The sequence below is a fragment of the Macaca fascicularis genome, chromosome 6 (assembly GCF_037993035.2).
Source record: "Macaca fascicularis isolate 582-1 chromosome 6, T2T-MFA8v1.1".
Lineage (NCBI taxonomy): Eukaryota > Metazoa > Chordata > Mammalia > Primates > Cercopithecidae > Macaca > Macaca fascicularis.
The window spans coordinates 164,050,733-164,076,611 of record NC_088380.1 but is presented as its reverse complement, the minus strand read 5'-3'; the positions used below and the strand labels follow the sequence as shown (position 1 = coordinate 164,076,611).

General features: G+C 43.3%; 1 protein-coding gene across 20 annotated transcripts in view; it reads right to left on the bottom strand.

Annotated features, from left to right (window-relative positions):
- The window catches only part of CYFIP2 (cytoplasmic FMR1 interacting protein 2), a 133,283-nt gene extending 118,686 nt beyond the window's left edge, over window positions 1-14,597 (bottom strand). For 12 of the 20 annotated variants that reach the window (XR_012414313.1, XR_012414314.1, XR_012414315.1 and 9 more), the window contains exon 1: window positions 14,525-14,597. The gene's annotated coding sequence lies outside the window, so the exon portion shown is untranslated. Of the gene's footprint in view, window positions 1-14,135 lie in introns of all 20 variants that reach the window. The other 8 variants (XM_073994657.1, XM_073994664.1, XM_073994661.1 and 5 more) reach the window with 2 other exon arrangements.
- Window positions 14,598-25,879: the final 11,282 nt, after the last annotated feature.

Genomic DNA, 25,879 nt, shown 5'->3' with positions numbered 1-25,879 from the left:
TTATCCAACTTTCCTTTTTTCTCCCATAACTAGGTTTCTTCTGGGCTTCTCAAACTTAAAAAACACTCATTTACAGATGGGCACGGTGGCTCACAGCTGTAATCCCAGCACTTTGGGAGGCTGAAGTAGGTGGATCACCTGAGGTCAGGAGTTCGAGACCAGGTTGGGCAACAGTTCAAGACTAGTCTGACCAGCCCGGTCTACTTTTCTTACTAGAAATCCCGTTTCTACTAAAAATACCAAAAAAATTAGCTGGGCATGGTGGTGGGCACCTGTAATCCCAGCTACTCAGGAGGCTGAGGCAGGAGAATCACTTGAACCCAGAAGGCAGAAGTTGCAATGAGCCAAGATCATGCCATTGCACTCCAGCCTGCGCAATAAGGGCAAAATTTCATCTCAAAAACAAAAAACAAAAAACAAACAAACAAAAAAACCCAACTCATTTACCAGAATAACCATTAAGTTTTCCTCTGCAGCCTAATAGTACCCCTGAACATCCCCTGAAGAGAATCAATAAGTGAACAACCTACAAAGCTAATAAATTAGGAGTCTGTTTATGTTAATGCTATCTTTCTTCTCCTCTGGCAAATACAACTTCTATAGTGGATTTCTATGAGCTTTGGTAGATCATTCAGTGCCTAAGGGAGAAGGAAATCAACATTTTTAGCTCAAGTGCTGGTAGGCATTGCGAAATCCACATCAATCGGAAAGAAAAAATATTCTGGAAATTTGAACAGAGGTATAAATGAAAATAAAAATGTACTTCTTTTCGGCCCAAGTGTCCTGCCTGTTTTGCAATCTTCCAAGTGAGAATGATTCTTTATGTTCAGTCTATGAACATGTGACCATTTCATCATTTTGGAAAAGAAATTAATAAAATATTTAAAAGTTAACAGTGTTCTGGGAGTATCATTTACCAAACACAGCTGCAACTTCTCAGTGGGGGACATTCATGACCGATTTAAATGCAGTGTCTTCAAAACAAACTCAGTCAGTGGCCTGGTTTCACCAAAAGCTGTACTAACATTGGGCTCACAAGCAATTTGCTTCTGAGAAGGGGAGCTTTAGGTGCCCCCCCATGCAGAAATGACTGACAGACCCCAAGCAAGAGGGGGATGGGTCCCATAAATACAGGATGGCTGCCAGGAGAACATGGCTTTGGAAATGCAGGTTCTGACATTCATAGCTTAAACCCTGCTTCTTTATAAGCAAAATACTTGCATTGTCATTATCTGTTTGATTTTCTGGAAAGAAATGAACTATTAAGACGTTTTACTGAAGTGAAATATTAGGCTAGTGTAGTGGGTAAGCTTGAGTTCTGGGTTTGAATCTGTCATCTGCCACTTACAAGCTATATAACCAACAGCATGTTCCTTAACCTCTCTGAGCCTCAGTTTCCTTACCTTATAAGGGTGACAATTTATAATAGTGCCTGTCCTCAATGTTTATTTTGATTATATAACTACAGCATGTAGAATACTTAACACAGTAGCCAGCAAAGACGTAAGTGTCAAAAGACAAAATTACAATAAATTTATAGAATTAATTGCCCTTAATTTGTGATTTATGAATTGAAGCACCTCCTTTCTATACAATAGAATGAAAGCTCCCACTGGGCAACAGCAAAACAGTGGGTTTTGTAATGTGGGAAAAAGGAAACACAACAATAGAAAAATAAATGATTAGTTAACATCAAGTTACTTCAGGTTACTTTTTTGTAAGGGTTAAGGCAGAGGGGATTTGCTTATTATGCTGACTTAGGTGGAGAGTGGCATTTAGCATGAGTGACCCCATTTTGGTTTGGTCTGGTTTTTAGGGGCCTAGTACAGGAGCTTAGTCTTAAACAATGGCCTCCCATACTTTTGTTCAATATTAGCTAGTCTGTGGCCTGTTTTCAACTGAGAGGATGAATTAAATACTGCAACAATTCTCCTACCAAAAAAAGGAAGGTATTATTTTTATCACACTAATATCTCAGTTGTATAGGTTCTTCACATTGATTTTCTCAATCACAACTATCCTGCACATTCAACTCAGCAGGTGTAATTTTTGCTGTGTTTCTGAGGACACTGTGTTATGGAGAAGTAAACACTTTTATTCAAGGTCACATGGTCAGCTAGTGGCAGAGACAGGGTAGAAACAGGATATCCTGACTTCCAGTTCTACCCCTTTTCTTCTAGATCACACCTGGTTTTGTACCTTTTCGAAACGTGCTAAGCACATTTTTTTTTCCCAGTTTGGCTGCTTTTTCCTTCCTCAAGAAGAACACAACTCTGCCAAGCTAAAGATTAGGTAACTGTCACCTTTGTGTTCATGAACATCAAGAGGCCAGGAAATACTTTACATGTCCGTATGGCTCTCCAGCCAGAGGCTATATAAGTATATACACACACACAAACATACTGCACACACATATACATAGACATATATACATGTGTATACATATATTAGTACAAAGAAAATATTATATAAATATAAAAATAAAAGGGAGATTTAGATTGTTCCTATTAAAAAAATTTAGTCATTTGCCTCATAATGATGTTTCAGTCAACAGAGGATCATATATATGATGGTGTTACCATAAGATTATAATATCACATTTTTACTGTACCTTTTCTATGTTTAGGTACACAAATACTTCCCATTGTGTTGCAAGTGTCTACAGTATTCAGTACAAGAACATGCTGTACAGGTTTGCAGCCCAGGAGCAATAGGCTATACCATATAGCGTAGGTGTGTAGTGGGCTATGCCATCCAGGTTTGTGTAAGTGCACTCTATGATGTTTTCTTGGCCTCAGAAGAAAACCCAAATACTGCCACTTCTTCTTCCCATGCCAGGGCAGACACTGCTAATTGGTAATGACTCTATTTTCCACTAATTCCACAGACAGCTTCAGAATCCTCATGAAATAGTGAGCTCCAGGAAGCCACCAGCAATCAATCTGAGTTTGCCCATGAAATAAAACATAACATGCCCTTTCTGGAGTAGAACCATGCATGTGAAAGCTCCTCAAGGTCAGGGACCATTTTTTTTTTTTTTTTTTACCTATCACTGAAAATGCAGAGACCTTAGCAGAGTGCCGCAAACAGATTAGGCAATGGGGAAGTACTGAATGAAAGAATTCATGAACACACCTCAGTCTCCTGACAATATAGGAGACAGGAGACGACCTGAAGTTGGCCATGTCCTTACTTCCAGTTTTTCCATTCTTTCTCCTTCACTATTAATAACACAGATAAGGCTGGACTCGGTGGCTCACGCCTGTAATCCCAGCACTTTGGGAGGCCGAGACGAGCAGATCTCCTGAGGTCAGGAGCTTGAGACCAGCCTGGCCAACGTGGTGAAACCCCATCTCTAATAAAAAGCCAAAAATTAGCTGGGCACAGTGGTGCGCACCTGTAGTCCCAGCTACTCGGGAGGCTGAGGCAGGAGCATTGCTTGATCCCGGGAGGTAGAGGTTGCAGTGAGCTGAGATGGAGCCACTGCTATATCTGGGTGACAGAGTAAGACTCTGTCTCAAAAACAAAAACAAAACAGCTAATTTAAATCAGCATAGAATACACAGTCATATCCATAAACTGCCAGGATAATTCTTACTATTTTTTTCTAGAGATTCTGTTTTTTGCCAGTTTTTATTTTAGAAGGAAGCTTTATATCACAATCACAGATAGAAAACCAATATTATATGCCATAAACACAGAGGAGCCATAAAAAACACAGTAATGAACATAAACACAGGTCTGGGTATTATCTGAAAATCATTCCATGTCCACCACTGATACCCACACAAGAGGCATTTTAGTGTGGAGGTGAACTGGATAGCTTGAGTTAGAATCTTACCTCTGCCAATACCTAGTTGTGTGACCTTGAGTAGGTGACATAACCTGTCTGAGCCTCACTCTCCTCATTTTGGTATAAGGGATAATGATAGTTTCTATCTCACAGGATTTGAAAACTAAATGAGTTAATCCATGTAAATGGCTTGGCTGGTAGAAAGTGCTTGATAAAAGTTAGTGCCTCAACAAAACTGAATCTAGAAACATATAAAAAAGATTATGCACCATGAACAAGTGAGATTTATCCCAGGAATGTTAAGATCAGGTTAACATTAACATCAGAATATCAATTAATATAATAAGCTATAGCAATAAAGGTCAGAAACCATATCATCTCAATACACACAGAAAAAGCATTAGACAAAATCTCAACACCTTCATGATAAAAACACTCAAAAACTTAGGATTAGAGAATACCCTCAACTTGACCATAAATGGCTACAAAAAACTCTTAGCTAATATCAAACTTAATGCTTTCCCACTAAGATCAAGAACAAGACAAACAAGCCTGCTCTTAGCACTTCTATTCAACATCGTACTGGCAGTTCTAGCCAAGGTAATTAGGCAAGAAAATTAAATAAAAGACATCTAGATTAGAAATGAAAAAGTAAAACTATTCCTATTTGCAGATAACATAGTCTTGTATATAGAAAATCCGTGAAAAATCCACTAAAAACTATTAAAGTCATAAACAAGTTCAGCACATTTGTAGGATACAATATCAGCATACAAAAATCAGTTGTGTCTCTGTATACCAGCAACGCACAATATGAAAAGAAAATTGAGGAAACAATTCTATTTATAGTAGCATCAAAAATAATACAATACTTAGGAATAAACTTAACAAAATAAGTGCAAAACATACACTCTGAAAGCAATAAAACCTTGTTGAAAAAAATTAAAGACCTAAATAAATAAAAAGATATCCCATGTACATAAGCTGGAAGACTTAATATTGTTAACACGGCAATACTACCCAAACGAATCTACAGATTCAACATAATCTCTATCAAAATCTCAGCTGGCTTCTTTGCAGAAATTGACAAGCTGATCCTAAAATTCATATGGAAATTCAAGGGACTCACTCAAGATAACTAAGACAATCTTGCGGGTGGGGGGAACCGAACAAAATTGGAAGACTCACACTTCCTGATTTCAAAACATACTGAAAGCTACAGTAATCAAAATTGTGCGGTGTTACCATGAAGACAGACAATGAACAATGATAAATTGATGGAACTGAACTGAGAATCCAGAAATAAACACTCACATTTATGGTCAATTGACAAGAGATGTAGAAAGAATATTCTTTTCAACAAATGATTCTGGGACAACTGAATACCCACATGCAAAATTTGTTTGATGGTGTGAGGTATAAATAATGTAATATATAATAAATTAATTCAAAGATCTATGTAAGAGCTAAAACTATAAAACTCATAAGAGTACATCTTTGTTACCTTGAATTATGTAATAACAAAAACACAAGCAACAAAATAAAAAATAAACTAAACACCTAAATAAAAAAATGTGTGCTTCAAAGGACACCATCAAGAAAGTCCATCCACAGAATAGAAGAAAATATTTGCAAATCATGTATTTGCTAAATATATAAAATATGTAAATAATTCTTGGCTGGGCACAGTGGCTCATGCCTGTAATCCTAGTACTTTAGGAGGCTGATGGGAGAATCGCTTAAGCCAGAAGTTCAAGACCAGCCTGGGCAACAGAGCGATACCTTGTTTCTACAAAAAAAATTTTTTTAATAAAAATAAATGTAAAAATGAATTCTTAAAACTCATTAATAAAGACTACCTGATTTTAAAAATAGGAAAGGAACAGATTTTTCTCCAAAGATATACACATAGCCAATAAGGACACAGAAAGATTAATGTCCTTAGTTATTAGGGAAATGCAAATTGATACAACTTCATACCCACTAGGATGGCTATAATCAAAAGGACAGACAATAACAAGTGTTGGCAAGGATGTGAAGAAACTGGGAACACAGTTGCTAGTGGGATTGCAAGATGGTGCCGCACCTTTGGAAAATCGATTGATATTTCCTCAAATTTTTAAACACAGAGTTACCATTTGACCCAGCAATTCTACTCCTAGGCATAACCCCAAGTGAAATGGAAATACATGTCCACACAAAAACTTGTACATGGATGTTCATGGCATCATTATTTGTAATAGCTAAAAAGCAGAACTAAAATATGCATCAACTGATAAAATACGGTACAGCCATATGGAATATTTTTCAGCCATAAAAAGGAATTAGGTACTGATATTGATACAACATGAATGAACTTTGACAATATCATGCTAAGTGAAAGAAGCCAGTCATTAAAGACTCTGTATTCTATGGTTGTATTTATTAAACATGCCCAGAACAGGCAAATCTATGGAGACTTATAGTAGACTAGTGGTTGCCTAGGGGTGGGATTGGGTGAAATAGGTGGTGCTGCTAAAGGCCATGAGGTTTCTTTCTGGGGCGCTAAAATGCTCTAAAACTGACTACAATTATGGGTTGTACAATTTTGTGGATATATTATAAACCACTGAACTGTTTTTTTTTTTGTTTTTTGTTTTTTGTTTTTTTTTAAGACAAGAGTTTTGCTCTTGTTCCCTAGGCTGGAATGCAACAGTGCGATCTCACTCACTGCAACCTCTACCTCCCAGGTTCAAATGATTCTCCTCCCTCAGCCTCCTGGGTAGCTGGAAAAACAGGCACCCACCACCATGCCCAGCTAATTTTTGTATTTTTAGTAGAGACGGGGTTTTGCCATGTTGGCCACGCTGGTCTCGAACTCCTGACCTCAGGTGATCCACTCGCCTCGACTTCTCAAAGTGCTGGGGTTACAGGCATGAGCCACCATGCCTGCCCTGAACTGTATTTTTTAAATGAGTGAATTGTACAGTATGCAAACTATATTTCAAGAAAGCTGTTACCAAAAGTTAGTATTTTTATAACTACCTTTTGGGAAACTTTGGGTGTAACATAAGCAGAAGGGGTACAAAGACAGCTGGGGTTGGAGTAGGAGCTTGGGGAGTTTGGGGACTGTAACGCTGCCCCTACAAGCAGAGGTTGTGGAGAGCAAAAACCAATGGGGACAGCAGGGGAGGAAAAGAGCAATAGATACAACCATACCACCCCGCAGAGCGGCCCCCTAAACTGCAGGAGTGAACTAGACCATACAGGGCAGGCCCAGCTAGCTTGTTTGTTCCCTCCCCCCTGCCCCTGCCTGTTTTGGTTTCTCTGCCATCTGTCAGGTCCTGGGGCTGCCCCCCCGCCGGAGTAAAGACTCCTCAGATAATATTATCTGAGGAGTAATAATATTACCACCTGTGAGGTGGGTGGAGTGACAGGTTCTGAGGTTTAGAATGAGAACAAGAAGGGAGTCTAGCTCTCTTTCTACTGATGAGGAAACCGAGGCTTAGAAAAGAGAAGGGACTTGTGCAAGGTCACTGGGCTAGTTAGGGGTGGAGCTGGGGTTAACATTGCACTTCCTGAGAAGACAAGGGAAGGCAATAGAATAACTCATATGACACAGAGCTTTAAAAGAAAAGGAGAGGGCCAGGCATGGTGGCTAGCGCCTGTAATCCCAGCACTTTGGGAGGCAGAGGCAGGTGGATCACCTGAGGTCAGGAGTTCGACACTAGCCTGACTAACATGGTGAAACCCCATCTCCACTAAAATTTAAAAAATTAGCCAGGTGACCAGGAGGCAGAGCTTGCAGTGAGCTGAGATCGCGCCATTGCACTCCAGCCTGGGCAACAGAGCAAGACTCTATCTCAAAAATGAAACAAAACAAAACAAAACAAAACAAAAAAATTAGCCCGGTGTCATAGCACATGCCTGTAATTCCAGCTACTCGGGAGGCTGAGGCAGGAGAATCGCTTGAACCTGGGAGGCAGAGGTTACAGTGAGCTGAGATCACACCATTGCACTCCAGGTTGGGGAACAAGAGTGAAACTCCATCTCAAAATAAATAGATAAATAAAAGAAAAAGACAAATATTACAACAAAAATTCTGCAGCAAAACGAAAAGCCCTCTAAGAAAGGAAATACAATCAAAGGACATTACTGGTTCTCTGTGATCATCATTTATATATCTTAATAATGTAGACACTTTAAACCTGATTTAGGTTAAAATAGAGCTCTTCCTATCTTGAGAGACGGGGGCAGGGGAGGGAGGGAGATGGTGTAAGAAAGCAAAATCTCCATTCATCACAGCAGGAAGTAAATAGACAACGTGCAGAATAGATAAATCAAGAAATAGCAGTGTAAGCACATATCATTTAGAGATGAGGAGGCAGCTATTAGAAGAAACAGTGAGTTAAAAGTGGCAGCTTCTAGGGGACGGTGGGTGCTGGATGGTTGTTTTTCATTATAAGGCTTTCAATATTATTTGATTTTTAAAAACATGTGTATGTATTGTTTTGATCAAAATTTAATAATTTGCTTTAGAAGACAATCACCCAACGTCTCCCTGCTAGCAGTTCAGACACCTGGCTGGCACCCAGCACTGACTGGCAAGGCGGTCTTTGCTGTTTCAGTCCCTTGCTGCCTGTCTTCTGGGGCCAGAGGCTCCATCACCTACAGCTTCTCTCCACACAGGGGACCTGCAGTCAGAGTGGAGAAGTCAAGTCAGCCTCGACTTGGGCCTCTGGGCCTATCTTCCTCGTTGTTTATGAGTAGACAGAGAAAAAGATCTTGGCGGGGGCTAAAGGACTTGCCACTTCATTTGCTGTTTTGCCCAGCTGCTTCCTGTGTTGTTAGGGTTGAGGCGGCCTTTCTGGTGACACCAAACCAGGCAGCTACCAGCGGCTCAGGGGAACGGCCTCACGCTCTCAGGAGGGGAAGTCATGCCACCAAGGTGGCTTGCTGATTTGCTCCTGCTGGGGCCCTGGGGCTGTCATATGAGGAACACCAACATGAAGCGTATGTGGGGAGAGGAGCTGCCTCTCAGATGCACCTGCTAAAACTCACAAAGGGAAGCCATGCATCTGCTACGGAAACAAAGAGCAGGACTTCAGGTCTGGCCACCAGATCAGAGCACGTGGAACTCAGCTTCATGGACATGAAACTGCAACTTGAGCATGGCTCAATATGAAGACAAAGGTCCCCAAATCACATTTTCACTCACTCTAAAAGGGCAAATTTCTTTGTCTGTAAAATATGGAGGTTAGCCTTGGTTCTCTCTCAACCATGATGTCCTGCCTTGTGAAGGTTACTGTAGGTAACTTGTGCTAATAATAGCTTAAGCACTGAGGTTTGCAAACAAGGTACATTTTATTGTATGTAAGGCGAGGGTTCAAGGTCTCTGTGTGATATTATTCTTGTATGTTCATCTCTTCCCTTGAATGGCAGGACTGGAGCAGAGTTGGGGGATTGGCTGTGGGGGCCGATGGGTTGAGCATGTCAATATTGTCCATTTTGTGTACTAAAAAAACAACAACAGCAACAAGTTAAGAATCACTGGATTTGGGCCTCTCTCAGGGGCCTTCCAACTCTAAAGCAAATGACCATGACTACAGTCTAGACATTCCATCCAAAGGGCTTCCTTAAAGACACATGTTAAGGATCATGCAGACCATTCTCTGTGGCCAAGATATACAGGGCATCATAAACCTGTCCATGGATAGTCTTCCTTTGTGTCTTTGCTCAAACTGTCTCCACTCCCTTACGGACTGTCTTCTTTCCTTCTTAAATCCTGCCAATCTATCAAGGCCCAAGTCAAGACAGGCCTTTTCCACAAAGGTCTGACCAGCCAAGCCCCATAATGACCTTCATTTCTCTCACTCCATTAGCACTCACAGTCTAGAGTTCACAGTTTTTAACTGCACTACAAACTGCTTTATATTTCACTGATTCTTTGGATTGCTAAGAATGCCAAGGATAGTCATCTTGTCTGAGTTTGACCCATAGCAACCAGCACAGAGATAGGCACACACCAGGAATTACTTGCTTAATTAATAATTCATGAATGATTTGTTGAATGCATGAGCCAATGAGCAAAATTCTTAACTTCTGGTTTAAAAAAATTAACAAGAAAGTTAAAATATCACACTTCTCTGAGGTCCCATATCCAAGTCTGCCTTATCAATATAAGAATCTGAGGAGAGTTCTTTAGAGAATCCTTCTATCATACAGTTTCCACTTCAAACCCTAAGAAGCAGGTCCTCATTTCTCTTTCCCATGTGGAAGTATAGCAGACTTGGAGATAGGGGGCTGACCTCTAGTTCTGAATTCTTATCTTGTCATTCATATATTGCCAAAACAAATCTTAAAACATCATATTTTAAAAGCACAAATCAAAAGTAGTTCTCAGATATTCCTTAAGAGTTATTGCATGCCTTCTCTGAGGGTCAGCCCTGCAAATTCCCTTTGATCTCAGCCAGGCCTTCAGTGAAGTTAGACAATTCTCTCATTCTTCCCCAGTTGATTTCTTATTCCACCCACAGAGGCAACTGTTCCAAACTCTGAAGTCTCCTGAAGTTTCCTAACCAGTCCATCACCTTGATTTCCTGCAGAGGACCTCACCTCCTGCCTTACTTAGAAAACAGAGACTACAGAACGTGGACAGACTAAACACACCTCTGTTTTACCTAGAGATTAAAGCCTGACAACCACTGCTCTACAATGACCAAATAATGACGCAAACAGAATCAAAAGGCCTACTGATGAAGTCATCACTGGGTCTTTCTCAGGCATCTCGCCAGAAAGTCCTATTTACTTTCCTCTCTCACTGCCTGTAGCTGAGCTGCCCAAAGTCTATCAAAATGCCACACAACCAGAATGATCCCTGCAAGAAATTCTGCCTGAACTCAAGCTCTGCCTTCTCAAAATGATTTCTTTCAAGAATTTGCACCCTCTGTTGCCAGGGCCCAAGTATGGCTTAAATGGTCGTTTTTTTTTTTTGTTTGTTTTTTTTTTTTTTTTGAGGTACATCACACACAGCCCTTAGCATAATGGCCATGGCTAGAAAGCCAATATCTAAGCTCTTTGCATCCTGGGAGGTGTCCCGCACCCACTGACTGAATTCTGAAGTGTCTTTGTACAGACAAGGCTATCCAGGGGCCTTGACAGAATCTGGGAATCACAAAATGCCTTTAAGCTTCCCATTGGCTCAACAGTACAGAGAGGCCACAGATCCGTCTTTTTAAAGTGACACACAATATATAAGGAATAAATTGTTTCTTAAGGAATGGAGGGCATTTACCCCAAAGAGTCACACATTCAGGAGGCTCCTTCTCTATTTCCATGGTCTTTGTTTCTCAGACTGGGATTTACAGACATTACCTCATCCGCAGGCTTCCATAATGACAGGCAGGTAACAGTTGGGCAGGCTGCCTTCCATTGCTCAGTTTTGAATGTCAGAGAGGTAGTGGCTGGTTTAAGGGCACACAGCAACTCAGGGATCCTGTGTCCCATACTCACTGTGCTGCTGTGTCTGTCCTGGAAGCAAAGCATGCCCTCAACATTTTTGGGTGGTTGCAAAATGCTAAATTCTCACAGAGGAAGAGGCCCTTCCTTAACTCTCTGTGTTGAAATGTGAGAATGGCCCTGGGCTTCTGCTTGGCGTGTTCCCTCCCACTTCTCTCTGCCGACTCCAGTTCCACCCACCTCTCCTGTGCTACTTAAGAGCACTTCCCACCTGAAGCCTTTCAGTTCATGCCTTACCACTCTTAACTTTCCCTTCCTTTGGCAGGTAAACTTGGGGCTGGGTTTACTGGTCACAGAGACCAACTTCCCTCAAAAAAGCAAAATTCAGGAAAGCTCTAGAGGGAGAGGGGTTGGTAACAGCCAAGAGTTGATTCCATACATGAGCCAAATTCTTAATGATTATGTAACGAATACATTATAACAATAAATATACAAATATGCTAGTACTTACTATGTGCTAAGCATTCTGCTCGGCACTTTCATGCACCCCTCGGGTAGTAAGAGCATCCAAAGATATTCTAGTTCCTCCCCCACCCCCATTCACTGCCTAGAAGGCAGCAGCCTGCCCCCCTCCTCCCACCATCTCACTACTGATGCAGGGGCCCCATCCCCTGGACCCTAGGCATGGCTTTGCTCCTCAGAATGACACGACCAAAGGCCTTTCATAAAGACTCCAGTGAGGTGACTGATGTCTGGCTTCGTCAATTACAAGTGAATAATTAATACTTGCCAGTAAAGAAATAGACTCATTGTTATGGTGGCCACCTGGAGGCTACAAAAGGCCATTTTGTGACACTCTTGGTGGACCCCTGGGGCCAACAGAGGTCCAAAGAAGCCGCCTTGAGAGTGTAGTCCAATCCTTAAACGTAGGGACTGGGGCCCGTACTGTTTTCCAGGAGCGCTTTTCCGTTAATTGGCTTGTTGCCTATTCATCTCATTCAGTTTTCTGGTCAATGACAGCAGCAGAGGCCCACTGAACATCAGAGAGGGCATGATTTATCAGAGGGGACATGTAGAGTTCTCCCAGGGCCTTTTACCAGTTTTTGAATTCATGTCTACTTCCTTCTCTGGGCCAGCATCTGATTTGAGTAAAATTCTCTAACCCCATTGGGTTGTACATTCGACTCTTGGCCTAATGCCTAAAGCAAGTTTTTCCTTTTTCATTTTTCAGCAGGGACTGAACAAGGCAGCCTTGGGTGCCTACAGAACCGGTCAGAACTGGCCAGGAAATATAATAAAGAAGCTTAGTGAGCAGAGAGCTAATGCCCCCAGCCAGAGGCTCAGTGTGTAGAACTATCTAGAGGCACTGACTTTGTAAGCAAACAACACTCTCTTCTTGAGGTCTAATAATTGCCTTGGCAAAGGGTAGCCAATGCCAACGAGGAACCCTGTGTACACAAGTTTCTCATCCTGAAAGTGGACACTGGGTGCTCAAAAAATGCCTTCCGGTGACAGTAACCCCTGACCAGTTAAACAAACATGCACTCATGCACACACATGCACACACACTCTTACAGCATTCCTGCCCCCAGGGCCAAAGCTGCCCTTGCCAAATACAGAGCTGACAGCTGCTAGATATTGTCATTTCAGGGACCTGTTCCCAAAAGAACTACCCAGCTCCCCACCTCCACTTCCAGTCCACTGTTTGAAATTCCACCATTAGCGATAGCAAATATTTCTACAGTGTTTCCCATTAAAGCTTTGTTTCCCATTAAAATGCCTCCATCCTCTGTTTATTTTCTGGTCAAATGACTTGTAAAGCACCTGCTCCGCATCAAATGCGAACTTCTTTTGTATTCAGCTCTTCAAGATAAACACAATCATTGGCTCCTTTCTTGAAAACAATTTCTGACACTGGAGACTGGGGGAAGAGCAGGGCACTGTATGGAAGTGGAGGTGGTAGGCCACCAGGAGGGCCACAAAGAGAGGGTCTAATGGTGGAGAAAGCAACCGTCAAGGCCTTCACAGACCTGCCCATAGATACGGACCTGATTTTTACCCTCTAAGATCTCAGGGACCCGGGTTGCTGGCACAGCCTGTATCCAAGAGAAAGGTGAGACCCACTGCCCTAACTGGGACACAGACAGGAGGCAGGAAATGGGAACACAGGAACCGACACTCTCCTGATTTGCCCCTCCTGCCAGCAGGACTGCCTCCGTCTCCCTGCCCATGCTGAGGGCACAGGCACCCAGGAACTAGCAGAAAAGGATCCTTGTCCCATTCTTGGCCTAGCTGGAAGGACAGCTGATGGCTCGTAGGGGCTGGTGAATGTTTCCACTGTGCTGGGGAAAGTAGGCAAGCAAAGGTCAAAATCAGATTCCCTGTGCTGGGGGGGCACCGGGGGGCTGTCAGTGTCCTTTCCAGCCGGGTTCTGGGTATAGAGGGCCATACTTCTGTGGACCATCCCCCATCCCCAAGCAGAGAGCACCTCTTCTTCTTTTGCACATAGGTGGGCTGTTCCTTGGGGTGACGGGTAGGGTTGTCTTGAAAAGCAGACGTCACAACAGACAGGTAAGCCTCTTCCTGGTTCCTCAGAGCTCAAGAAAAAACAATCTTTTCCCCCAGGAGTCAGCCCACTCATCCCCTTCCCCCACTTCCATCCTGCCCGCGGCCAGCCTGGAGAGCGATGCTAGTGTAGGCCAGAAAGCTTCCAAGCGGGTCAGACCTGCTTCTCTCTCATCAAAGCCCTCCGCCCCCAAACATCGCCGCTGCGCCCCTCGCCCCACCCATCACACGTTCTGTGTGCCCGAGGCGGCTGCCAGGCCGGCCCAGGCGGCTCTCGCTGGCCCTGGGGGAGGTGACGGTGGTCACAGAGGCAGAGGCAGGGGCCAGCGCTCTGCAGTACCTGGACCCGAGGATGTCGCCGCCGCCGGGCTCGCGGCCACCGCAGGTGTCTCCGGTCCCTGAGATTAGCACCGCCTCCTCCCGGGCTGGCGGCTCCGGCCCAGGCCGCGCACCTGCTGCTGCGGCTACCCCGCCGCTGCGCCGGAACTCCGCGATGTGCTCGCGCCTCCCGGGCAAAGGGTCGGTGCCGCGGGACGCACCGTGGGCCCGAGGGGGAAAGGGGCCGCGTGGGGCCTGAGGCCGGGCCTTGCGCTAGCCCGGGCGCAGCGCCGAGCGCCCCCCGCGGACCGGGAGAGGGGGCGGCCCTTCGCGCATCCTCACGGCCTCAACCCCGTCCCCGGCAGCATCCCGGTCCCCGTGCCCGGCCCAAGGCCTGCGAGCGCCGCTTACCTGGCTCTGCGGCGAGTTCAGGGGAGGGGCCCAAGGCTACCGCAGGGCCCCGCGCCGGGGCGCAGGATGCTCTGCCCCGCTCCGCTGCGCGGCGCTCGGCCCCGCCCCGACCCCGCCGCTCCGCCTGCCGCGGCTCCGCCCCCGCCCAGCGCCCGCCCCTTCTCCGCTGCGGCTGTCACACAAAGGGCAGGAAATGGCTGCGGCGAGGGGCTCTCGGCGCTCCCCGCTGTACCGCTGGCGCGCCCGGGACCTGCCCCTCGGGCTCAGAGGACAGCTCAGCACCCAGGCTTCCTGCCCTGGGGGCGGGAAAGGGAGGGAGGGCTTCTTCCACGGCCTCCATCACTAGGAACCACACCTGCAGCAACCCGAGAACGAGAGCTTCGGCCGCATTCGGATTTCATTGGCCCCACATGATTTCCGAGTGCTCATTTATCAACCCAATCTTTATTGATTACCTATTCCGTTCCATGTACGGTGCCAGGACCTGGGTGTGCACTGGTGTACAAAAGACAGGGTCCCTGCCCCCGTGGAGTTTTATCACCTGCCAGGAGAGACGGGTGTACATTAACCCATCTAACGTCCAGTTACAGCCCAAAGTGCTGTGAGGAGAAGTAGCAGGGTCAAGTGACTGAAGATGCAACTGGGGCTAGGGGAGGGGGCCTTCCACCAGTTGAACCTGGACGCTGATGGGGCTTCTTCGCTCAAGAATAAGTTCTTCCCCTCCCTTCCAGTTCACTGGAGAAGAGTCCCTGAAGCTGCCACCTCTTTAACAGGGGCCTGCCTCAACTTCATTCTGGAATTGCTTCACGGACAAATAGGCGACAGGAAGCACTGAAAGGACAGGTACCTTTCTCTTCAAGGCTTATCTGCCGTTACGGGCTCCTTAAAGAAGCGATTATCTGCCCACCGGTGGCTCACACCTGTAATACCAACACCTTAGTAGGCCGAGGAGAGAGGATCGCTTGAGCTCAGGAATTGGAGACCATCCTGGGCAACTCAACGAAACCTCATCTCTACTAAAAATTAAAAAAAAAAAAAAAAAAAAAAAAAAAAGATGGGTGTGGTGGCATGCACCTTTGGTCCCAGCTACCCAGGAGGCTGAGGTGGGAGGATTGCTTGAGCCTAGGAGATTGAGGCTACTGTGAGCTATGATCCCGCTGCTGCACTCCAGACTGGGTGACAGAGTGAGACTGTCTCACAAAAAAAAAAAAAAAAAGAAAGAAAGAAAAAGAGAGAGAGAAGAGAAAGAACGAGAAAGAGAGAAAGAGGAGAAGAAAAGAAAGAAGAGAAAGAGAGAAAGGAAAGAGAGGAAAGAAAGAGAGAAAGAAACAATTCTCATTGAGATCCAGCCTGGTAGGCCTTCAGACCAGGCTGAAGTCAGGCTGCACCAAATTCTAACCTTGAGACACCTGAGCAGGTTACTTCACCACTCTGCTCCACAGAGGTCACCATATCTGCAACACAGGGAATGACGGTTGCCTTTTATACCTTACAGGGTAAATAATTTGAAAGCATTTAAGACATTGTGGAGTGTATGTAGACATAAGGAGTGGTTTCCTAGGGTCCACAAATTTATACTTAATCACTCAACTATTCCTAATAAGGGCAATTTGTAGAGGAGCCCCGTTATTCAAGCTCCAGCAAAGGATTTGTAGAAGCCTTTGCTTGCCCTTACTGATCTCACCTTATTTCCCAAGTGCTCAGAATCCATGATTCCTTGTGGTTTGATCTTAAATCACTAATTCCAATTCAAATTGCTATTTCAGAAAAAAAAATGACATATATATATATATACACACATACATTTCTGTCCCTGGTTCTGTGTGAAAAGCTGTGGGAGTGTTTGTGAAGGATGGGTTTAAAAACAGAACCGAGGTTTCCTTTTTAAAAAATGTTTCATTTTCCACCGTGATCCTTGGGATTTCAAGTTCAATGATTACAAATACTTTACAATGAGAATCCCAATAAGTCAGGTTTTCATTCTAAGGGGCACATTATTTCAGATGGTATCATTTTTTGGAAGACGTATTTCTCCCTGCTGTTCCTTCGCTGTCTTTTCACCTTCAGGAACAAGTTGCCTAAAAACAGAAAAGACTATTACATGTATATTTGGTTAGATCTTAAACAAAAATAACTCCCGGACCTCTGAGTTCTACTTGTGTAAAAAGGAGAGCAGTATGGTCTTTTGAAGCCACCGTGTTGGAAATCCAGAGGCTTGTCTTTTGGTCCTAGTTTTGCAACGAACAGAAGAATGATCTTAGGCAAGGAGCCTCACCTCTATTTCCCCACCTATTAAATGAAGTAGGTTGGATGCACTCCAACATCCTTCTGAATGTGGAAAATTACATGAGTTAAAACAAAGGGCATGCCCCTCCCAGGCTTAAGGCACTTCCCTAGCTCCCCACTGCCCCCCGATGAAGCCCAGACTCTCTCCAGTGGCCAGAGAGTCGTCAAGAGCTGGCAGCTATCTCTCCCTGTGAACCAAGCTTGCTGTGCTTCAGCTAAAAGGAACAGCTTTTTGTTCCTCAAACTTGCTGTGTTCTTTGTTGTGCTTGACATTCGTACATGCAAGGCTTCCTGAATGGCCCTTTCTGTGCCGGCATTCCCTCCCTCCACATTCCACACTTTTTCCCAGTTTACCTGATGAAGTTCTGTTCGTCTTTCTGGTATCCCTTTAGATGCTGCTTCCTCCAAGATTCCTACATGTCTGGGTTAGCTTGAGATTGGTTGTCTATGTGCCCTTAGCTGCCTGGGCTCCTTCTATCATCCCACGTATTAATCTGTGATATAATTGTCAATACACTTGCCTGTATTCCACCATGAGACCATAAAATCTAACGGAGCAGGGATATGTCTGTCTTGCTTTCCCATTGCATCCTCGGAGTTCAGTAAAAATGGATGGAATGAACACCCATAGATGACATTTTTCAACTTTGCCACTGAAATGTATAGCTATCTGTCTACTGCCTTCAGATTTCCTTCACATCCAACCCCAAGCTGTGCCATCAGCAATGAAATGGTAGACGATATCAATAAGAATTGCTTTGGTACTTGCAAAGCTGTGGCCCATGTGTCGTCCATGTGGCAACATTGCCTTGTGTTTTAGAAAAGTTTCAAGTTATAATTCCAGCACTTTGGGAGGCTGAGGCAGGTAGATTGCCTGAGGTCAGGAGTTTGAGCCCAGCCTGGCCAACATAGTGAAACCCCATTTCTACTAAAAGTACAAAAAATTAGCTGGGCATGGTGGTGGGCGCCTGTAATCCCAGCTACTCAGGAGGGTGAGGCAGGAGAATTGCCTGACCCAGGAGGTGGAGGTTGTGGTGAGCCAAGATCACGCCATTACACTTCAGCCTGGGCAACAAGAGTGAAACTCCGTTTCAAAAAAAAAAAAATTTAAAACTATCAGGAGACCCTGCTTTATAGACACCAGTAATGAAGTATCTGGAATGGGCATGAAGGGAAAACATAAATAATAATAATAACAATAATGGCTAACATTTACCAAGTACATTATCTCATATAATCTTTCACAATTTTTCTATGAGGAAAATATAATCATTTTTCCCATTTTTATAATTGAGGCAATTAAGATTTAATAATTTGCCCAAGGTAGTGAAGTCAAACCCATGCTTTTTACCACAATCTCATACAGCCTCACTTTCCCTCTTCCAAGCTAAGTCCATGTATTTACTAATACGCTCCCTTATTCTAAAAACATATTAAATGTAAGTTACAGGAATACATTATGTTAAAAAATTAAAAATCAGCAAGAAATTTTTTAAAAGGAAGGAAAAGAGTACAAAGATGAGATGGAGAATCGAATGTACATAAGACCAAAATGTAAACAAAACAAGAAAAATCAATCACAAGTCTACCTGCTATGAACTTGCTAACATTTGGTTCCAAGTATTTATGTGGGTGGCAGGAAAAGAGAAACTTGATGGTCAGTTACAGAATTTACATTGGCCATTGACCACTTGCTCAAAATTGCCTCATTTTATAGGCAGGAGAATCGCTTGCGCCCAGGAGGAAGAGGTTGCAGTGAGCCAAGAGGGTGCAGCTGCATTCCAGCCTAGGCAACAGAGCAAAACACTGTCTCAAAACAAAACAAAGCAAAACAAAAAAGTATATCCTTTAGATTCTTGTAAAGGTTATGTGAAATGATAATGTAACACACTAAGCAGTTTAGTACATAATAAATGCTCAGAAATGGGATTATTGTTATGATTTTCTTTCTGAGATGGAGTCTCACTCTGTCGCCCAGGCTGGAGTGCAGTGGCGTGATCTTGGCTCACTGCAACCTCCACCTCCCAGGTTCAAGTGATTCTCCTGCCTCAGCCTCCCGAGTGGCTGGGATTACGGGCGTGTGCCCCGACACCTGGCTAATTTTTGTATTTTTAGCAGAGATAGAGTTTCACCGTGTTAGCCGGGCTGGTCTCGAACTCCTGATCTCAGGCGATCCTCCCGTCTCGGCCTCCCAAAGTGCTGGGATTACAGGTGTGTGCCACCACGCCTGGCCTGTGGCCATCTCTTGTTGCTATTGTGGTGAACTCAAGTGTTGCCAGTATCCACTTCAAGTGCTGTGTGATGCTTATTATCTCTGAGTGAGCAATTCATCTCTGCAGTTAATTGGATATCAGAGTAAAATGTGATATCTCCTGGTTCTCATGATAAAACATTTTTCATCATGTTTAGTATAATACAGCAAACCTTGAATAACACCATGGAACCCACGTGAAGTGACACTAGTAATGCTGAAAGTGTTCCCGAAAAGCAGAGAAAAGTCATGACATTACAAGAAAATAACTGAGTTGCTTGATATATACCATAGATTGAGGTCTGCAGCTGCAGTTGTCCATCATTTTAAGATGAATGAATTTAGCATAAGGACCATTGTAGAAAGAAAGAAAGAAAGAAAGAGAGAGAGAGAGAGAGAGAAAGAAAGAGAGAAAGAAAAGAAAGAAAAGAAAGAAAGAAAAAGTAAATTCATGAAGCAGTAGCTGCAGCTCCCAGCAGGTATGAAAACCTTGCACTTTTGGTGAAATACCATTTTAGTTCATATTGAAAATGCAGGTTTTAGGTGGGTGCATTGCTATAAAGATTGCTATAAGAAAGACGTACCCATAGACTCTAATATGAGTCAGGAAAAAGTGAAGTCATTATATGATAACTTAAGGCAAAAGAAAGGTGAAGGATCTAAAGCCGAATAATTTAATGCCAGCAAAGATGGTTTGATAATTTTAGAAAGAGGTTTGGCTTAAAAAATGTCAAGATAACAGGAGAAGCAGCTTCTGCCGACCAAGAGGCAGCAGATGAATTATCAGATGCCATTAACAAAATCATGGAGGGGAAAGGATAACTAATTGCCTGAACAGGTTTTTAATTTGGATGAAAGTATCCTATTCTGGGGGGAAAAAAAGCCACAAAGAACATTGATTAATAAGGAAAAGAAGCGATCACCAGGATTTAAGATAGGAAAGGATAGGCGAACTCTGCTCTTTTGTGCAGATGCAGTCAGGCTTATCATCGGGACTGCCCTTACCTATAAAGCTGCTAACCCCTAAGCCTTGAAGGGAACTGTTAAACACCAGCTACCAGTCTTTTGGTTGTACAACAAGAAGGCCTGGACAATGAGAACTCTTTCTGGATTAGTTCCATCCATGTTTTGTCCCTGAAGCCAGGAAGTACCTTGCCACTAAGAGTCTGCCTTTCAAGGTTCTTTTGATATTGAAGGATGCCTCTTGGTTATCTAGAACCCCATGAGTTCAACACTGAAGGCATCAAAGTGGTCTACTTGCCCCCAAACACATCTCTAATCCAGCCTCTAGATCGGGGGTCATAAGGGCCTTTAATTCCCATTATATATGATACTCTTTGGAAAAGATTGTCAACGCTATGAAAGAGAACCCTGCTAGAACATCAAGAAAGTCTGGAAGGATTACACTTTTGAAGATGCCATCTTTGTTACAGGAAAAGCTATGAAAGCCATCAAGCCCAAAACAACAAGTTCCTGCTGGAGAAAACTGTTCAGATGTTGTGCATAACTTCACAGGATTTGCAGCAGAGCCAATCAAGAAAATCATGAAAGAGATTGAGCATATGGCGAAAAGGTAGGTGAGAGGTCTGTGTGAAGGGTCTCAAGATATGGATCTTGGAGAAATCAAGAGCTAATAGATGCCACTCCAGAGGGATTGACAGAAGATGACAACTTGATGGAGATGAGTGCTACTGAACCAGTACCAGACAATAAGGAAGAAGAGGTAAAAGAGGCAATATCAGAAAACAAATTGATGTTAGACAATCTGGCAACAGGTTTTGGTTACTCAAGATGACTTTTGACTTCTGTTATCACATGGACCCTTCTATGATGTGGGCACTGAAACTAAGGCAAATAGCGAAAGAAGGATTTGTATTATACAGAAACATTTTTAGAGAAATGAGAAGGCAAAAAGTCAGACAGAAATTATGACGTATTTCTGTAAAGTTACATTGAGTGTACCTGCCTCTCCTACCTCCGCTTCTACCTCCTCCACCTTTTCTGCTTCTATTACTCTTGAGATAGCAAAACCAGCTCTCCTTTTCCTCCTTCTCCTCAACCTTCTCAATGTGAAGACGATGAGGATGAAGACCTTTATGATGATCCACCTCCATTTAATGAATACTAAATATATTTTCTCTTCCATTTGATATTCTAAATAACATTTTCTTTTCCGCAACTATTTTGTTTGTTATAAGAATACAGTATATAATAAATGTAAGACATACAAAATATGTGTTAATCAACAGTTTGCATTATCAATAAGGCTATTAGCAGTTAATAGTAACAGTAGGCTATTAGCAGTTAAGTTTTTGGAACATTAAAAATTATACATGGATTTTCGACAGTGAAAGGGGTTGGGATCACTAACCTCCATGTTGTTCAAGGTCAACTGTGCTTGACTCCTTCAGTTGTCTCTCGTGTGATTGTGGCCAGCACTTGGTTTGGGCCTCGAAGGTCCTAGACCTACCATGAAAATAATGCAGGGAAAGAAGTTGGAATAAGATGCATTTTTATGCCTGCTAATTTCTCCACCTGAAATGCCCTTCCAGACCCTCTCCTTCCTGGGAACTCTCATTTACCCATCAATGCACATCTCAAACTTCACTTCCCCCGTGAGGCCCTTCCTGATCCCTTAGGTGTGTTTACTTAATTCTCTGTGCTCTTGCAGTACTGTGACTGTAGCTACATCACATAACCTACAACAGCTCTTTGTAATTATAGTTGGTTCTTATTATTCAGTAATTCTGTAAAGTTGCCGTGAACACTGAGTTAACAAATACTGAACCATTGCTTCTAGGAGAAATAACGGGTTAGGTTCCTGCAAGCCCCTGTTCACCACACTTTTATCAACTGATCAATACATAACCTTGTTCTGTGCATGTTTCTGTTAAAAAAAAAACTTATTTAATGTATATTATTGATTTATTAACATTGAACTCACAATCAACAGTACTATAACTCATACCTTATTAAACTTATCGAAGTAACAGCTTTCTTGCAGTTAGGAACACTAGACAGCATGTCAGCACTACATTTTGGGGGGCATTTTATTATTTATTTATTTATTTATTTATTTATGTATTTATCTTTTAGATGAAGTCTTGCTCTGTCACCCAGGCTGGAGCACAGTGGCAGAATCTCATCTCACTGCAACCTCCACTTCCCAGGTTCAAGCAATTCTCCTGCCTCAGCTTCCCAAATAGCTGTGACTACAGACATGCACCACCACACCCAACTAATTTTTGTATTTTTTTTTTAGTAGAGATGGGGTTTCACTATATGTTGGCCAGGCTGGTCTCAAATTCCTGACCTCAAGTGATCCACCCCCCTTAGCCTCTCAAAGTGCTGGGATTACAGGCGTGAGCCACCATGCCTGGCTGGGGGCCATTTTAAACAGAAAAATCACCAGAAAAAAAGTACAGAAATGCAGAAAATGTGTCACTAAATAGGCTTTTCTAAAGCCACTTGCTTGCAGCATGAGAGCTGAACACTGCTCTGTTTGACCTCAGTTGGGAATGTGTCTATGGAGCAATGCAAAATTTTCACTGCTCCACACTTGGCCATGTCATGAATGACTGCAGGAAAAGCCTCCAGGATTGATTTTCGGGTTCTAAATAAATTTTAGCCAGTAGACAAGCTTACAGATACAGAATCTATGAGTAATGAGAATCAATTGCATTTGTTTAAGTGTTGAACTTTTTCACTAGGCTGAGCCCTCTTATAGGAAGGATGGTGTCTGTACTAGGTATCTTGTCTTTGTCTCTACAGACCACTCCACTCTCTCACCCTGCACTCTGGTCCTGGAGACCGACCTCTATGGACTACCCTACTAGGGCTTCCTTGTCCTCTGCCTTCAGTGGGATTTGACCAATAGAAGACCCAGTTGATGGGAGGAAGGAAAGAGAGTGAGGCAGGGTATTGATGCCCCTGGCTTCCTCCCTGTGATGTTGCCTTGGGTTTCCTCTGTCCCTTACTAAAGGTCTTCTAATTTAAGGCAGCACTCTGTAATATTCTCTTTCCATATTTAAATGACCACTCCCGCTCATCATCCCTTCGGGCCTAGGGGGTGATAACTACTTGTTTCAAGCTACTCAAGCTGCTATAATGAAATACCTTAGACTGGGTAATTTATAAACCACAGAAATTTATTTCTCACAGTGCTGGGGACTGGGAAGCTTAAGACCACGGTGCCAGCAGATTCAGTATCTGGTCAGGGTTCGCTTTCTGCTCCATAGATGACACCTTGTTGCTGTGTTCTCATATGGCAGAAGGGTAAAGGGCAGAAAGGGACTAACTCCTCAAACCTTTTCATAAGGGCAGTAATCTCATTCATAAGGGCAGAGCCCTCACGACCTGATCACCTCCTACAGGCCTCACCACTTAATACTATTGCACTGGAGATTGTTTCAATAGGAATTTTGGAGGAGCACAAGCATTCAAACCATAGCATGAGTGCTCAGCTGTCGTTTTCCTCTGTACCACTTTCTAAGGTTCTCCCAAACTGACCCACACAGTTTTAAATAGTCCTTTGTGAAAAAGTTCTCCTCGAATTATACTAATTTCATTGTGACATGCTTGGTCCCTAACTGATAATATATCTTAGTCATCTTTTTAGATCATGTACCTAACAAAGAGCCATAGTAGATGAATAGTAAACATTTATGAAGTAAATAAATGACCTCTAAAACTCCTTCTACCACTCATTGTCTGATTCTGTTATCCTATACATTGTACCTTAGGGAGAATCTCAAAGTCATTGCAGACACACCGTTACACAACCATACACACCCCTAGTGCTGGTACCAAGGGGTGGCTCTGGGAAGTGAGCCTCAGTGCACCAAAATTTCAGCACCTTCCCCATTAAAGCTCACACAAATTAATATCTATTCTAAAGTAAAACCATGTGCTTACTGTTCAAATGCAGCTTCCACCCCAACCCTCTCTTCCTGACCAGGCCACCTTCCCAAGCCCTCTAATTGGGAATCTGGAGCTGTTTCCGCACCTGATGATGCACACACTCCCTGTCTTGCTGAATGAGGTATTTCTGTCTCTTCCTCAAAAGGGTGGCCTTAGGTGTTAGGAGATTCTGAGAAGAGCAAGGTCTGCAGGAAAAATCCTCTAAGAAGCGGATCTGTTCCTCCAATCTGCTTTTGACTTTCTCGTGTGGATGATTTGGCAGTGGGATTCAAGCCCAGAGGTGAGTTCTAGAAAGGACTGCATGGAAGCCTTGAGCTTTCTCATCCATGCTCAGTGGTTGGCACACAAACTGGCTCCTGCAATGGAGCTGGGCATTTGGTGGACTGAAAAACTATTGGACACCAAAACTATAACCACCCAGCCTTTATATTACTGGGATTTTAAGAGGGAAAGCTATTTTGTTGTTATCCAATAGTAAGTGACGAACTCCAAATTACAATTTCCGTATATCACCCACACAGCAGATGACAGTGAATGATTAGGAAAAATAATATGGTACTGTGAACAAGGCAAAAATCATCTCCGAATTAGTTTCTTTTCCACTGGCTTTGCCTTTCTCAAATCCATTCACTATGCTGCTGTCAGAATATACTCTTAAACACAGATCACAAATTTGACCTTCTCTTGCTGTGCCATGACATCTTTTCTACCTATAGGGTGAAATTCCAACTTCCTGGTCTTTTAAAGTATAGTTCTTGCCTATATTTATAGACTCAGTTTCAATTTACCCACCTCTTTTATCATCCTTACCTTTGCTGAGAAAATACACACACACACACACACACACACACACACACACACACACGTGTGCATGCACGCGCCCTCCAGCAATAGTGAACTGACAATAGCTTCCCAATACATCCTGTTCTCTCTACCTGGAAAGTATTTCTCTTACTTCTGCCCACTTACTTACCTTGTAACTCATAAATTTATCTTCAAAACTGGGTTAGACAGTATATCCTTGTAACAGTGCTTCTTAAACTTTAATGTGTATACAATTACCTGCAGATCTTGTTAATATGAAGATTATTGCTCAGTAGGTGAGGAAGAAGCCTGAGAATCTGCATTTCTCATAACATGGTGATGCTATTGCTGCTTGTCCAGGGACCACACTTTGAGTATCAGGGCTCTAAGAAGTTTCCCTTGGTGTCATCCTTTCCCTGATAGATTCCATCACTTTTCCTGGGCTCTTCTCTTCTTTGACCAGTTTTTTTGTTGTTGCCCTAATTGTTGTATCATAATTTTATTTCTTTATATGTTTTCCTTTACAATCAGACTAGGAATTTTTTAGAAGTAAAGACTATGCCTTTTCCATCTTTGTTTTCAAGAGGATACATACACTGAGCTGTGTGCAATGACCTGTAGGAACATTTGATATTTACTTGTTGAATGAATGTTGTTCAATGATATGTAGTCTTTAATTGTCTGTGGAAAATGAAACCATGTAACCATTTTTACTTAAGGAAAATTTCTGAGAGTTTGCGATTTAAATAACGGAACCCAGACCCTATGCACCACATTTCTTTTTTTTTTTTTTTTTTTTTTTTTTTTTTTTTTTTTTGAGACGGAGTCTCGCTCTGTCGCCCAGGCTGGAGTGCAGTGGCGCGATCTCGGCTCACTGCAAGCTCCGCCTCCCGGGTTCACGCCATTCTCCTGCCTCAGCCTCCCGAGTAGCTGGGACTACAGGCGCCCACAACCGCGCCCGGCTAATTTTTTGTAGTTTTAGTAGAGACGGGGTTTCACCGTGGTCTCGATCTCCTGACCTTGTGATCCGCCCGCCTCGGCCTCCCAAAGTGCTGGGATTACAGGCGTGAGCCACCGCGCCCGGCTGCACCACA